The sequence below is a fragment of the Ascaphus truei genome, chromosome 19, assembly GCF_040206685.1.
Source record: "Ascaphus truei isolate aAscTru1 chromosome 19, aAscTru1.hap1, whole genome shotgun sequence".
Classification (NCBI taxonomy): Eukaryota; Metazoa; Chordata; class Amphibia; order Anura; family Ascaphidae; genus Ascaphus; species Ascaphus truei.
Genome location: NC_134501.1, coordinates 6,207,391 through 6,224,092, shown reverse-complemented (window position 1 = coordinate 6,224,092; position 16,702 = coordinate 6,207,391). Strand labels below are relative to the sequence as shown.

Genomic DNA, 16,702 nt, shown 5'->3' with positions numbered 1-16,702 from the left:
CCCTGTATACCTTTCCCATCTAAAAGATGTCCAAACTTTTTTTGAACAAATCTATTGTATCTGCCATCACAGTCTCCATGGGTAATGAATTCCACATTTTAACTGCCCTTACTGTAAAGAACCCTTTCCTTTGTTGCTGGTGAAATTTCCTTTCCTCCAACCTTAAGGGATGGCCCGAGTCCTTTGCACTGCCCGTGGGATGAACAGTTCTTTTGAAAGCTCCTTGTACTGTCCCCGAATATATTTGTATATAGTTATCATATCCCCTCTTAGACGCCTCTTTTCTAATGTAAATAAATCTAATTTAGCTAGCCTCTCCTCATAAGTTAGATTGTCCATCACCTTTATTAATTTGGTGGCTCTTCTCTGCACTCTCTCTAGTTCCATAATGCCTTTTCTTAGGATTGGTGCCCAAAATTGTACTCCATATTCAAGGTGTGGTCTTACTAATGCTTTGTAAAGGGGCATAATTATGTTTACTTCCCTTCCATCCATTGCCCGTTTGATGCAAGATAAGATCTTATTTGCCTTTGCAGCTACTGCATGACTTTGAGCACTATTGCTAAGCCTGCTGTCTACAAGCACTCCTAAATCCTTCTCCATCAAGGATTCCCCAATTTATCTTTATTTAATTTGTAAGTCGCCTTTTTATTCTTGCATCCCAAATGCATAACCTTACATTTATCTGTATTAAATCTCATCTGCCATTTACCTGCCCACGTTTCCAATCTCTCCAAGTCCTTCTGAAGAGAAATTACATCCTGCTCTGATTCTATTACCTTACACAATTTAGTATCATCAGCAAAGATGGAGACTTTGCTCTCGATCCCAACCTCAAGGTCATTAATAAATAATGAGGTACTCCACTCATGACTTTAGCCCAACCTGAAAAAGTTCCATTTATGACAACCCTCTGTTGTCTGTCCTTTAACCAGTTTTCAATCCAGGTGCATATATTATTACTGAGTCCAATTTTCTTTATTTTGTACACCAACCTCTTGTGTGAAACCGTATCAAAAGCCTTTGTAAAATCTAAGTAGACCACATAAACTGCGTTACCCTGGTCTAAATTCCTACTTACCTCCTCAAAGAAACAAATAAGGTTAGTTTGGCAAGATCTATCCTTCATAAATCCATGCTGACTATTACTAATAATTGTGTTTTCCATTAGGTATTCCTGAATATTATCCCGTATTAAACCTTCAAGTAGTTCCCCTACTATTGAAGTCAGGCTTACAGGTCTGTAATTTCCCGGTTGTGACCAAGCTCCCTTTTTAAATATAGGCACCATATCTGCTTTACGCCAATCTTGTGGTACTGAGCATGTGGGAATTGAGTCATTGAATATTAAATATAATGGTTTGGCTATTACTGAGCTTAACTCCTTGAGAACTCTTGGATGTATGCTATCAGGGCCAGGTGCCCTATTTACTTAATTTTTTTCAAGTCGCTTATGAACTTCTTCCTCAGATACTTCCTCCCCTGGTATCTCTCACTCCTATGCTGGGGAAGTACATAACTTGTTACCCTCAGGAAGGGACAGATTGGCAGTCTCTTGCATGAATTAGTAATGCCCCATCACTTGTTGAATGGCCCTTTCAGGCGTACACGTTGGGCTCCTGGATTAGCAACCTGCTATTATGTATCGCATACGTCCTACATACCTATTAGATCAGGAATGCGTAGGGAACCTTCCGGTTGGACCAGTCCAAACATACCCCGAAGTTACTAGGCCGATTACTCCTAGCAAGAGCATGCTGCATTCTTATCAATTGTGAGAAAAATCGTGATCCCTTACTACTGGTGTTTACTTGGATCGGGACACGTTTCCTAACGTCAAAATAATAACAGGTGACAGGACAATTCTTAATACACTTGACTATACACACATCTATTTAAAGGACTCACAGTGAGGACCCCTGTCAGAACTCTGAAGAACCTGCTTCTAGAACATAGGACATCACTGTTCACAGGGTAGAAAAGGGGAGGGATGAACCCCGAGTGATCCCACCCAGTTAACCCCTTTAGACATTAACCCCTTTGCATAACTAGTAGTCCCCAAAGAGGGGGCTTCACTTCTAAACCATGCCAACCCATCGTCCCACTCTAGCAAGAGTCAAAGTTACATTTCTATCTAGCAATAACCACTGTGGCCATCCGACCAAGCTATGAAGAATACGTGTTCAACTCCGACGCCCTAGTGTTTTCCAACTAATGATGCAATGTATAGTAATACTGAATACTGGCACAGGCTTCAGTATCCCAAGGTTGGCACCACATACAGTGCAATTATTCCATAACTTCATTGCAGTTTTGATGGCTAACTCATTTTCCCTTCCATAAGCATGACATTCAGTATAGTATCATTCTTATTGCTTATCTGTTTGGGAGTGTAGGTCAATTAATTTGTCGCTGACTTTTATTAAATGTTTGGATTTAAGACGTATTTTTGAGTGGGGGGAAGGGGGGTATTTGCAACATTTTAAAAGTGCCTGTATACGCATTGATCCTGGGGAAATGGAGATATGTTGCAGGTTGTGAAACCTTTTAATGCAGCACTCCAGGTTGTGTTCCCTTTTTTTTAGTTATAGGATTGAAGCAGGGGGTCGCTGAAGCTGTATCTCCATGTAGCAGCTCCAACAGGGTTGTGTGGCTAACATAATGGCGGCTTTAAATGTCCCGTGTTTTGCGGGCCAATAGAAAGCTGTGACATCATCCCTTGCGGCTTCCTATTGGCCCACGAGATAAGGGGTATTTAAACATGAAGGAAGTACCTGCACCCCTTACAGGGGTAAGTATATCGGGAAGCAGAGGGTCCCTGGTGCTGAAAGGAAAGTAGTTCAGCTCCGGAGACCCCCTGCTCCAATCCTATCACTAAACAAAACCTCACAAGTCTCTTCGTCATGTGTCCGAGCATGTAGTGCAGCGAATGTAGAATTGAAAAGTAATCAATACACATAAAGTGAAAAGCCGCCGGTGTGCGCGCACCATGTGTCTTGCACCAGACTGGTTCAACCTGTTCCCAAACGGTCCTGCCCATATTCAGTTTCACACTCGGTTAGAACTAAAATTGACATCTTAGATGAATGGCATTCCTCCTATTTTGAAAATATTTGCTGCGATGCTGGTTATGTCACCGCGTGAAAATCTTCTCCCTTTGCCAAGAGCACATACACATCGCCTCGGTAAAAATAAGTTGTTAACCTCTTCAGTGCCAGAGGGGCAAACGCAGGGGTGGGCAATTCCAGACCTCGAGGGGCTTCAACTGGTCAGGTTTTCAGGGTATCCCTGCTTCAGCACAGGTGGCCGTTGAGGCAGGAAACGCGTCAGAGGGCTGTTTTCATTCCAACTCTTAATGTAATTTTTAATGAGTTTTATAGCATACTTTTGATTTCTATAGTCGGCCATTGCCCACCTCCCCAGCAGTGCAAGATCTTTGTAACACTTTCCTGCTTGTGATAATTTGTTGCAAATGTTCCCAGCAGTTTGAGTTGCAAACTGTAACAATAGATAATGTTACCTTAGTAATGTAAGGATAAATTGTAGCTGCACACCGCTAAGTATGACGTATACAATGGGATGATGGGTAATCCGTACAATACAAATATTAACATTCAGAATCTATGTTTTGCCGATAATGAACAAGTGAGTATCAATACTTGTATTTTAAAGTACATTGTGTATTGATATAATAAAGTTTATATGTTACTGATTACCCATCATTCCATTGTATACGTCACACTTAGTGGTGTGCACCATCCATAGGAGTTTTTTCTCAGTGTGCCCCTCTATACACACCTTTATAGTGGTTACCTATCTCCTTGGTAGCACCCGCTCTGTGACTTTTAGGTAGAAGCGAGGTTGCAGACACCATTGCACCACTACTAAATCATGGGGGGGGAAATCCGGCCAGGTCTGCCTGCTCTTCTCCCTTTTGGGGGAAAAGGTGGATTACTACAAATAGCCGTTATGTGACTGGGAAAAAAAATATTTGGCAGCACTGTGGCGCTTTTAACTATTTGGCGCTTAGAGGGTAAAACCATAGTATTTCTAACCAATAATACATACTACGGTCTGCTGCCGCGATTCTATTCCCCTTCTCACCCCAAACATGAGCTGATTTAAATTGGAAGTCGATGCAGAGGAAGTTTCTTTAAGCCTGCAATGATGCAGTCACCCCCCTAGAGCTATGTAAAAATTCACTGTCAGTTCCAGGTATTTCAAATCTGTGAGTCTCTCCACCTATAAATTATACTCAAAATGCTTGTATATCAGAAATGATAATAACGGCTTGCTTAAGATATGTCTTGGGAGAAAATGTAAAAAAAACAAAAAAAACAACAGCATTGGTTACATAGTATGGATGATGGTATTAGATTTTTAAACTTGAATACACTCGTGTACCAAAAAATAGCAAATTGATTCATTTGATTTACATTATGACTAAATCATTTGGTGATCATGCTTATGGAAATTATAGTGGTTTGGCCATCGTACATTACTAGATAGTATTACATGGATAAACTCGAGAGTTTCTGTATTATAACAGTGGGCTCCTTGAAATCTTTGTCATTGATAAATATCATTTCTGGTGAGCGGCCGATTTTTTTTGTTTTAATGTGACAATTCCTCCTAGGACCAAAATGAAGGAGGCGGCGTCTCCTGGTACCACGTGATGACGCGTCGCTTTGACAACTCGACGTCACATGACGTTATCCTGTGAAGTGAGGGCGGGCAAGGGGCATGCGCATCTAGTGACATCATCACGTGCCGGGAGGCGCAGCTCTGCAGGAGGTAAGAGGCCCGTGCTTCTTGGGCATGTTAGCACCGTCTATTCTCCATAAGCAGTTAACATAAATAAATTAAATAAATAACCAGGAAAAATAACATTGAGAGTTACCTCTCGTTTTCATGGATGTCCTCTATGTGTCACGGGGTGGCGTGTGCGCCGACGCAGTAAAACAAACGAGCCTTCTTTTTCTGTCTAGAACGCGACAGATTTATAAAGTGTTTTTCTGCTGTTTCACAATTTGCCGTTAATATCCTGCGCTAAAAAGACAAACAACTTGCGCTACCATTAAGGTGAATGGAAAACAACGCAGGAAACCATCAAGAAAAGTAACGCAAGGCCCGCGTCAATATGCAAATGCAACCCCACCCTAACTCCTCCCCCCTGCACCATAAATCCCCTGAGCTGACGGGCGTGGAGATATGTGTGTCATTATCATGTCCAGCATGTTCATTTGTAGAGAGATGGGGCACAGTGGTTGGATTTAGTAGTTGGTCTTGAATGCACAAGCTTGGCCTAAGTGTAGGATCACCCACTTACATTATTTGAGATCGTGAAAATCAACTTCCCCCCCCCCCCCCCCCCCCGTTACCTCATTTTCCCTACCTGTGATTTCCCTGAGTGTAACCGGGGTTTCCTCAGCTGCTTCAAGGACACGGACACTGTCTTTGTAAAATAAGTAACAATGTACCTGTTCTGGGTTGCCAACACCATCCTGTATCAGGGGCACTTCACTTAGCGGTCGCTGGACATGGGTTAAGCTGGTGGTAGAAATGGTGATAAGTCTCTGGAAGGTCCCAGTTTAGACGTAAGTCTAGCGTTTAGATGGCCATACCGTTGGTTATTAGATACTGTATATTAGGTGGCATCATGAGTAGGAGGTGTGCAAAATCATCATGGTATATATTTCGCCACTGCTTGGACAAATCATGAGAACGTACTCTAAACTTGCCCCCACATCTGGATGGCAAGGGGAGAGGGGTACAGTTTCACCCCATCGGTCAAGGTAGCCATACACGGTTAACTGTAACAACAACAACAATAACCACAGTACAACAGGAAAACTAAGATCTGGGCCGACCCGAGCTCAGCACCCTTATTTATAGCTCTCCCTGGAGGTTTCCAGAAAATGCAGCAACCTCAAGCTCTTTCTGAGGGGCTCTAGGGTAACCAGAACAACAAAACTGGTACAATATTGTGAAACCAGTAGTTCTTCCACATTTTCCCATGTCACCGACCGTTATACATACATACATACATACATACATACATACATACATACATACATACATACATACACACATACATACACACATACATACATACATACATACATACATACAATAGTATTTCACAACTAAAATCCAAAAAGATTCCAAGACCGATCAGTCTACTATTCTAACCAGCAACAATCGGCCATGTGGCTAATCAGAAAATCATTGTTCCTTCCTCACCTCTCCTGGCTGGAGGCTGACAAACCAACAGGAACACAAGAAGAGTGGCTGAAGTCCTCTAAAGTATGTATTTATATAGCGCCCACAGTGTACTCAGCGCTTTACAAAGACAAGACATGGAATTACAGTACAATAAGCGCTCAGACCATAGGAAAGGAAATCCCTGCTCCGAAGAGCTTGCAATCTAAGCGGTATGTTGGGAGACTTACAGAGACAGCTATACATCTAAAGTGCAAGTATTAGAGCTCTTTGGAAATGAAAAAGGTGGTTTATAAATACCAGACATCATTACTATAATTACTAGAGGGAGCAAACCCTTCCACTCAAACATAAAATACCAATTTAAGAACTGATTAGTTGTAATTGTTTAGTGTACGGGGAAAAAAAATCTGTCACACACGCTTAAATATTTGTATATAAACTGTAAATGTGAAATCATTTAAATTTTGTTTTGCAAGTGTACTTGCAATTTAACATGTAATTATGTACAATAATGCTTATTACAGCCATAGCGGAAGATGTCTGTGAGTTGAAATTGACACGTATCGTGAATGTGCATTATCAATCTATCAAAAGTTATGAAGCAAGCACATATATACACACTAGTACAGACAGTAATGTCAATTAAGATGCAATTTTCAGTCAGCAAATACTAATTATGCTACAGAAAATTTCTGTATGATTGAAGAATTAAAAATGTTTAGACAGAAGTTCACATCAAATTTGATTACCCATATTTTCGCAATGAATACATTTATTTATGAATAAATATGTTCTATCAATTAACAGTAGAACATCTGTGGCAATAAAAGTGAAAATTGACATCATTAGATTTCCGGCTCCTAATTCCATTTTCCATATCGCTTACATTTTGAGCTTTATTTATTTTGCGTTGATGAGACACAGAGTAATTCTTTAATATCTTCCTTGATATAGCTCAGGTTAATTTATTGTGTCTGTTTTCATCATGTTTTGTGACTCGTAATTACTTACTAACAAGATATTATTTAATATGTGATTAGTACAGTGTAAATCTCTAATCCCTGATTATGACCACAAATTATTAGGTTTTTCTTTTAAAGGCCTTTTTTTTAGGTTTTTCAATTAACTTATTTGTTGGCTGCCAGCACTACAATAAGAATATGATGACAACAACGATTGTCAAAACAACGTGACTTATATAGTTGATAAATTATGAGACAAATATTCAAGCATATACATCATTAGTCACATGAGCTAGTTTACACAAAAAGTATGCAAGAACCAACTACAAAACTCAAAAATAGATGGCTCATAACAAATGATATAAATAAACGGGAGGAAAAAGCACAAATCAGGGGAGACACTCTAAAAGGAAAAAGGGGGAAAGGGTAAGGAAAAGGAAAAACAGGGGAATAAGGGGGGCAACGTTTTGGGGCTCCTAGCCACTTCTTCTGGCCCGTTCCCTTGAATAAGTCTAAGTACTTCCCTTTTCCCTGTAAAAAATACGTGCTCCCATATGAGCCAAAAAAACACAATTTATAAATAAGGGTAGAGAATGGTCTGTGAATAAGTATCCCTCATTGGGACACAAACCACAAGCTACTGCTACAGACACTGAAATGCTGCTACTAACATCTATAAAAGAGCTTTCCTGTGTTAGGCAGTAATGTCCTAGAAATATTCTAAATGTATCTATACACAGGAACAATTGTAACAGAAAGTTTGAAAATAATCAACCCAACTGCTAAATCGGACTGCTAGGCGTCTGGCAGTCCGACTTAATGGTTGGTTTGATTCTTTTCTCTGTTTAGAGAGATCCTGAGTCTATAGTTACATTGCTTATGGGATTCTATCCGAATACTATGTATATTATTTGTTGCAGTGATCAGAGTGACTTTTTCTGTTACAATTGTTGCCTTCCTTATTCCCGTTTTTCCTTTTCCTCCCCCCTCCCCCTTTTCCCCTTGTCCCATTTAGAGTGTCTCCCCTGATTTGTGCTTTTTTCTCCCATGTTTATATATCATTTTTTGCTGTGAACCAGCTACTTCTGAGTTTTGTAGTTGGTTCTTGCATACTTTTTGTGTAAACTAGCTCACGTGACTAATGATGCACATGCTTGCATATTTGTCTCATAATTTATCAATTATATAAATCACGTTGTTTTGACAATCGTTGTTGTCATCATATTCTTATTGTAGTGCTGGGAACTCCGCCCATGTTATAGATTGTAAGTTCGGAGGAAAACAGGGTTCCCCCGTGTTCCCGTGCCCCAGTTTCATATTTATCACTTGATGTGTTTCATTTTTAGGTGCTGCTAAAAACTATAAACATTCTATATTTGTTGTTAGATATTCCAGGGGCTCATTTCATACCTCTTCTTCTTTTTAGGACATTTCCGAATGAATAACCGTTTGAACAGCGCAACAAATCTGGGTCCCAAGAAGAAGGGGAGGAGGGGAGGTACCGTTTCCTTTCAGCCCGTGGATTCCGTCTCCGTACTGCCATCCTCAACTCCCAGGATCCCTGAAGTCTTGAAACTCGTGTAGAAAACCTGAAACGTTTTTGAGTTTTCTTCACTCTTTTAGGTTATAGTTTATCTTCCATGAAATGCAGCATGCTGATCTGTTGCTAATGGTTTGTATAAATGTAACACTTGCCTTGCATCATTAAACTTTTACTTACCTTATTTATGAAAAACATGGTTACACTGAATTTTATGAAGTTGTCTGTTTGTTGCCCAGTTAAAAGGGCAATACAAGCAGGGGGTCTCCGGAGCTGAACCCCATTAATTTCAGCTCAGGGGACCCTCTGCTTCCATAGATACTTCCGAATGTGATTCCTGCTAGCGAGCCGGAGTGGCTCTCAGTCAGGCCTCTGCCTCTCAGTCAGGCCTCTGCCTCTCAGTCAGGCCTCTAACTCTCAGTCAGGCCTCTACCTCTCAGTCAGGCCTCTGCCTCTCAGTCAGGCCTCTAACTCTCAGTCAGGGACCTCTAACTCTCAGTCAGGGACCTCTAACTCTCAGTCAGGGACCTCTAACTCTCAGTCAGGGACCTCTAACTCTCAGTCAGGGACCTCTAACTCTCAGTCAGGGACTTCTAACTCTCAGTCAGGCCTCTACCTCTCAGTCAGGTCTCTACCTCTCAGTCAGGCCTCTACCTCTCAGTCAGGCCTCTACCTCTCAGTCAGGGACCTCTAACTCTCAGTCAGGCCTCTACCTCTCAACAGTTCCACCTCCCAGTCAGGCATGAGACCCTTAACTATTTGATGGTCATAAATGGGAAATTTGCATCCTAATTAGTAAATTCAAAGTCATTTACTAAAGTTATGTTTGGGCGGGTTAGGGGGGAGATGATGTGAGATCCATGGTGGCGGAGGGTGATGTGAAATGCAGAGGGGGTGGGTGATGTGAGATACAGAGGGTGGGTGATGTGAGATGCTTGGGGGGGGGGGGTGATATGAGATGCAAGGGGGGAGAGTGATGAGAGATGCAAGAGGGGAGAGTGATGTTAGATACAGGTGGGGGAGAGTGATGTGAGATGCAGGGGGTGGGAATATGAGGATGATGATGAGGGGTGCTGGGGAAGATGAGGATGATGATGAGGGGTGCTGGGGAAGATGAGGCTGATGATGAGGGGTGCTGGGGAAGATGAGGATGATGATGAGGGGTGCTGGGGGAGATATGAGTATGATGATAATGATATTACCCATGCTGCCTAAGTCTGTTTTCCTTGGAGCAGTTTGGCCCTTCTCACTTTACAAGTTTAATATGTATTGGCAGGTGCATTTTTAATACGTATTGGCGGGGTATTTTTATTATGTATTGCGGGGTGGGGTTATATGTATTTTAGGGAGGTGGGGTTTTTTGGTATGTATTTTGTGGGCGGGATTGATTGAGAGTTTAGTAATTGACGGAAGGTAGGGGCGAGTGAAAGGAGAGAGGGGGGAGGGAGTGAGGAAAAGAGGTTGTAAGAGTGAGACGCAGGGGACAAATACATGCGAGGAGATTTTTCAAAATACTTCAAGGGTTCCTCCAAACAGAAAAGGTTGGCAATCACTGATTCTAGGCCATGGTCGGGCAATTCCTATTACAGCACAAAGGGTCTAAAGTCAATATTTTGGCACTTGCATGATACTCTGCAAATAAATTCCTCCATCCAAGGAGTTTGTTAACAGGTTATATGTATTTAAAGATGTTGACGGTACCCAGGGTAAAGGATTTCATCACTAACGTTACCACCGATTCTTTACAACATGTGTCAGCATTATCAATGTCCCTTGTTTGTGATTACTCACTCAGTTGGAAAATGTGTATACTGTAAGGTGCATTGCTCTGTTTTGTGATGAAATTCCATTTGTTCTCTTTTCTGCGGTAAGCTGCAACTTTTGTCACTTAAGGAATGTGAAACCTTTGTGCTAATTTATATTTTCCTGGGGCAGCATCTCTTGGTAGCATATATGAAGCTTCTTTTGACTTGGCAGGGTCCTCCTAGTGCTATGTATAATTCATTATGTTTTCAGAAATGTAAACTTTTTCGATTTGGATGATAGGTGTTGAAAACACAGCTTTGATTAGAGTTTATAAATGACTTTGTCTCTTTTAGTCAGCGGTGAACTACAGAGTTGTACAGAAATTTGTGTAGGGAACATAAAACACACACTGGCCTAATTCATCCTGCTTTTATTCTTTCCATTAAAACTACTGTTTCTCCCTCGCAGGACTTCCAGGGACATTATCTAATTAAATAATGAGGTATTGCACATGCTGAAAATGTTTTAGCCCCTCCAGTTATATATTTTTTAGCAAGTAAACAACTTGCGTTATTACCATTCGTAATGTAAACGGCTTGGTCAGTCCTCCTCCGTGTTTGTTTTCGTGCAGCAGATATGTATTTCTGGGTGGCGAAGGCAGGCGTTGCGTTTCCTTTAGGCCTTTCCTTGTAAGTTCTTTTGTGTTTGCCTGATGCTGAAGGATGGTTAAGCATTCTAACCTGCGTAGGCCTTCCTGTCCTGCAGTGGTCCCGACATGAGCTATGCTTGAAGAGCGCTGCATTCCCTCCCAGAGCTGCCCTGCTAATTGCAGGTGCCCACAGTTTATTCAGCGATGACTCGCCTCAGATTAACAATGCACATGGTTTTGATTTATGTTATTTAACAACCACTCTTCCACTGAAACCTTTTCCCGCACGTTTTGTTTTAGTGACTTTGTAAAACAGATATCACGTTCTTTTTTTTTTTTTTTTTTTTTCTAGCACTGTGTGATGTTTCTCCATATGTCTAGTTTTCATGTTTCACAGGTCCAAATGAGTAAGGTCTGGATGGAAATGTTAGACCGGTTCATCGGTGCTTCGCTTCTAATGTCCACTAGGCTTGAGACACAGGTTTAAGACTACAACTCCCAGAGGCATTGCAACGCAGGACTCTCCCACTTCCTGGTTAGCTCTATTCAGAGTCCAGGAAGTGCCTCAGTGGTAACTTGGTTCCTGTTTTGCCCCCACTCATAAACTGGTCTCCTGGCCAGCTAAGTATATTATGTATGACCTCGGATCTGCTCTGGACTTTGCCTGGCTTAACCCCTCAAGTACCTTATCTGCTATTTTGATTACCTGTGTATGACCTTGGATGGCTCTCACGTTTGCACTTGCTTTAACCCCTGAAGTTATTCTGCTGTCTGCCTGCGTGTGAATGACCTTGGATTGCTTGTCTATGTTCTGATTAAACCCTGTTTTCATCATCTTCCTTCCTGAGCCTCTGTCATTCCCCAGCAATCTCAGAGGAAACCCAATATCTCATCAAATAATTCTGACATAAGTCTGTGAGGCCATGGAAACGGTATATGAGTCTGATGCATTGCAGTAATAACACCGTTGACCCTACTTCTCCTTCTAACTATCGTCCCGTGTCTCTCGCTTTTTGCCTTTAAACTTCTGGAACGCCTTGTTTCTTTACGCATATTTCATTTTCTCAACCTGCATAACCCACCTGACTTTCTCTAATTCGGCTCCCGCACTGCATACTCTTCCGAAACAGCACTGACCAAAGTAGCATATGACCCCCATATTACCAAATCTCAAGGAAACTACTCTATGTTGACTTTTCTTCTGCTTCCAGTACTGTTAACCACCCTCCTGCACTTTCTCCCTTTCTCCACTCTATTGGCATACGTGGCACTGCCCACTCAAGGTTCATCTTCTACCTCTCCCACCACTCTTTCAGTGTCTCTTTTGACAATTGCTCCTCTGCCTCTATAGCTCTCTCTGCTGGTCTACCTCAAGGCTCGGTTTTAGCTCGACAAATTATTACAGCGGAACCCCCGATATAACGCGGTCCTCGGGGTCCACCCCATACGACCGCGTTATAACCAGGATCGCGATTTTAAAAAAAATGGCCGTCGTGATTACGGGTTCCGCGTCTGCCGGAGGGGGAAAGCTGGGATAACTCTAAATATATACATATATACACATACACACACACACACACACACACAAATGCAAAAATCTTGAGAAGGGGCTGTTTGGCTTGAGATGTTGCTCTATTTTATTAATGTTTATATCTTATGATGTAATAAAATATCTTTACATTTTTCTAAACTTGGAGTGCCGTAGACATTTTCTACACACACAAAACTCACACTCACACTCACACACACACACATTCTTGCTGAGTAACCTCATATTCATCCCTATGCTGATCATGCACACCTATATCTATCTGAACCTGAACTTAAACCTTAACGCAACTCACAATTGACAGCTATTTAATATAAGCAAGCTAAAATTCCGCTCGTTGTGACAAATGTAAGGAACAAAATACCCTAAACAGATAATCTGTGCCCCGCTGAAAGTATGGATCTGGAACGTGTGTATTCCGTAACCAAAAGCAGAACCCACTTTAAACTTCAACAGCACTTCCATGAATGTTTTTATATCTATGGACTATTTCTCTTTTCTGGTGGTTTTCCCCTTACTTTTAGATTTTAAAATGTTGTGACAGTGGGGGATATCAATGTAGCATTTATTATTTTGTATGCTTTAATAAATTGTAACATTTTGGTAATCCAATCCTCATCATATGTTTTGAATTGGCCTATATTATTTGGGCTTAAATCCCTACAGAGTGCAGCATAAGCCCTAGTTATTCTGTCTTTTTGTTTTTTGTTTTGCCTATCGGCAATCCTTGCATGGAACGGCCCTTCATCGCCTCAAGCTTAATATGGCTGAGACGAGGGTTCTCATACTCCCTTCCAAACCACACCCCAGTTTCCTTCTTGTATCGCCTGCAAATATGATCTTATTATTGAAACAAATTGAAAAGAGTCAGAGTACTGTTTTCTGATGTGTATGCTTAAATCTGAAAAAAAAAACCTAGACCGGGATATATTGAATGGCCTTTTTCTTTTCAGTCACTGGTAAGCAAAAATGTGTTTCCCCAGAAAATGCTCTCATTTTATCCCTAAGTTGGGTAAATCAAGTGGTTTCTTCTGTTTTCAGAAATAGCCTGCAGTGGTAATTCTATCTATGCTAAAAAAAAAGCATTAAAATGAATGAGATCCTCAACGGCGTCAATTTTCTCAGTCTTTGCATTGCATCGTTTTCCAGTTTTATGCTTTGCAGTCCGGCTGCAGACTGAGGCTCCTGTCATACACCCCCCCCCCCCCCCAAAAACAGAAACTGTTACCTTTATTCATTGTAATAATACTTTTGCATAGTTTGCTGTGTAGCATGCAACTCCTATTTGCCCGCCCAGCTGCTGTGCTTTTTCTATGCAGCGCGGGAGGAAGAGATGGCGTCAGCAAGGCGTTCTGCTTTTTTATTTGTTGCACCGTCTTTGATCCATGATGGCCTGAGGGATTCATCCCTTCAGAAGTTCCAGACTTATGCAAAAGCTAACTACGCTGCAGCTTAGGGCAGGGGCGGGCAACTCCTGTCGGCAAGGGTCACCACTAGGTCAGGTTTTCCGGAGATCCCTGCTTCAGCACAAGTGGCTCAATCAGTGCTGTGCTAAAGCAGGGATATCCTGAAAACCTGACCTGTTAGTGGCACTGGAGGACTGGAGTTGCTCGCCCTTCGGCTAGGGCCTCACAATATGAGAGGCCTCAAAAATAGAAAAAAAACTTGAATGCACTCAAATTTACAAAATCGGATGATAAAGAAGATCTGGGGAAAATCTGTTGCATCTGATCTCAGATGCGCTGTAAGGAACCCCAACCCTCTCTAATAGCGCGTCTGAGATCATTAGTAAGGAACCCCAATCCTCTCTAATAGCGCGTCTGAGATAAGATGCATTGTAAGGAAACCCGACCCTCGCTAATAGCGTGTCTGAGATCAGATGCATAGTAAGGAACCCCAATCCTCTCTAATAGCGCGTCTGAGATCAGATGCATTGTAAGGAAACCCGACCCTCGCTAATAGTGCGTCTGAGATCAGATGCATAGTAAGGAACCCCAATCCTCTCTAATAGCGCGTCTGAGATCAGATGCATTGTAAGGAACCCCGACCCTCTCTAATAGCACGTCTGTGATCAGATGCATTGTAAGGAACCCCAACCCTCTCTAATAACGTGATTGAGATCAGATGCATTGTAAATTCTTCTGTTTGGTACAATTTCCAAATTACCTGAAAATTGCAGGGAACCCTATAGGGATATCTGGGGAACCCAAGGGCTCCTAGAAAACCCTGTTGAAAAACACTGTGCAAGGTAGAGTGTCATAGTTGTAGACAGACTGGGCAGCAGTTACAGTGGGTTTCTAAAGCAAATAACAATTCAGACCATTTTTAAGAATCAATTTTTAGCCAGTGTCAAAAAGGCACTGGATATTTCACGGTGACAGGCCGTTATCAAAATAAAACACTTAACTGTAGACCGAGTTAGTGCAACTGCAACGTTACGTTACCGAGTGATAACTGGGAATAACAATAAGAAGCCACGTGGGAGGGAAAAAAGATGATTGGAATACACAGAAAAACAACCAGTGGCGTGGTGGTGTCTGAGTGTCAGTGAGAATATTACTGTGCAATATAGATTACACCTGTAATAATGCAGCCTTTGTAGTGGGTTACTGGTGCCAGCTGTGTTTCCTCTGAGTGGTAATACAATCCCTTCCATTGTTGTAAGATTGTATGGTAACCCTGTCACAGAGGAAGGCCAGTCATGTGGCTGGGAGGTGAGCTGGTGTGTGTTGATGGCTCTGGATCTCACGGACCATGAGTACCAGATCTATTTCACTGATCTGTAAACAGGTTATAAAGACATTGATGGGGCGGAGCATGGGGTACAATGTAGCGGCATAGTGTGGCAGCAGCATGCCTGATGAGGAGCGGCCCTTTTATTGCATGCATCATTATTGTTAGTTTTAATTCTGCTTCGGCGCCGGCTCCCATGAATGTAAATGGGTACCCACAAAGAACAGGGCATCAGTTGGAATGGAGGGCCCAAGACATTCCCGATTACCTGTGATCCCTTTAAAGATCCCAGTCATTTATTCAATAGCTGAGTTCATTTATTTCCAGATATCTAGGTGCATAAGCTTCTGGTGTTACTGTCTAGCGTGTGAGTCCAGTTCCTGTCTCGGTTGTACTTACACTTTGGCCCAGATCGACAAAGCTCCGTTAAATCACTTAAAGTCCTGTTGAACAGGCAATCCAAGCAGACATTTTTTTTTATTATTATTATTTTTAATTTTTTACATGGGATTGAAGTAGGGTTTTTTGTTTTTTTTGGAGCATTAATTTCAGCTCTGTTGACCCTCTGCTTCCAGAGGTACAGACCTCCAAATGGGGTGTCTGTATCTCTCTGCTTTTAAAGCCCCCGCGTCACATGGGCCAATAGGAAGCTGCACCGGATGACATCACAGCTTCCTATTGGCTCACAGTGCGCGAGAGCTTTGAAAAGCGGCCATTGCGTCATCCCTGCTAGCTGCACCTACTATGGAGGTCTGTATCTCCGGAATCAGGGGGTCCCCAGAGCTGAAATTAAAGGGGTTCTGCTTCGGAGATCCCCCTGCTTCAATCCTCCTGTGTATGAAAAAGAAATATTAAATCCCCGGCATGGATTGCCACTTTAACTGCTCGCAGAAAAAAAATTTGAGTTCGGTTTTTTTCCAAGATGCAACAAATTGCTGCGGCATTTCCCAAAGAGATGTGTGAGGCGGTAAGGAGACGCAGATGGAACAGATCAACTGAAGTTTATTTGCAAAAAGCTGGACTTCTCCTTTCATCAAAGGCTGTTAAAAACCAAACCGGCTGTGGAGGGATATTTAAAATGAGCTGAAACATTAAAAATCACAAGCGGATATTTCTATGCTTTTGCTTTAGCAAAATACATGTACAAATCTAGAAAAACAGAGAGCATAATGCTCGTTTAAAAGGTGGTATTATTAAAAAGGCAGTCCAAGCGGCAGTTGGATCAATCAGCATAGATCCGGCTTGCAGGGGTTCACTGCCTTTCAGTTTCAATCCTTCAGTCAGTGTAACTCAGCAGC

The 16,702-nt window shown here is 42.0% G+C and overlaps 1 long non-coding RNA gene across 1 annotated transcript in view; it reads left to right on the top strand.

Moving 5' to 3' along the window:
* Nucleotides 1-8,856, top strand: part of LOC142470213 (uncharacterized) — a 13,162-nt gene extending 4,306 nt beyond the window's left edge. Inside the window, exons 2-3 of the long non-coding RNA XR_012789230.1 lie at nucleotides 4,637-4,794; nucleotides 8,614-8,856. This is a non-coding gene — a long non-coding RNA (uncharacterized LOC142470213). The remainder of the gene's footprint in view (nucleotides 1-4,636; nucleotides 4,795-8,613) is intronic.
* Nucleotides 8,857-16,702: the final 7,846 nt, after the last annotated feature.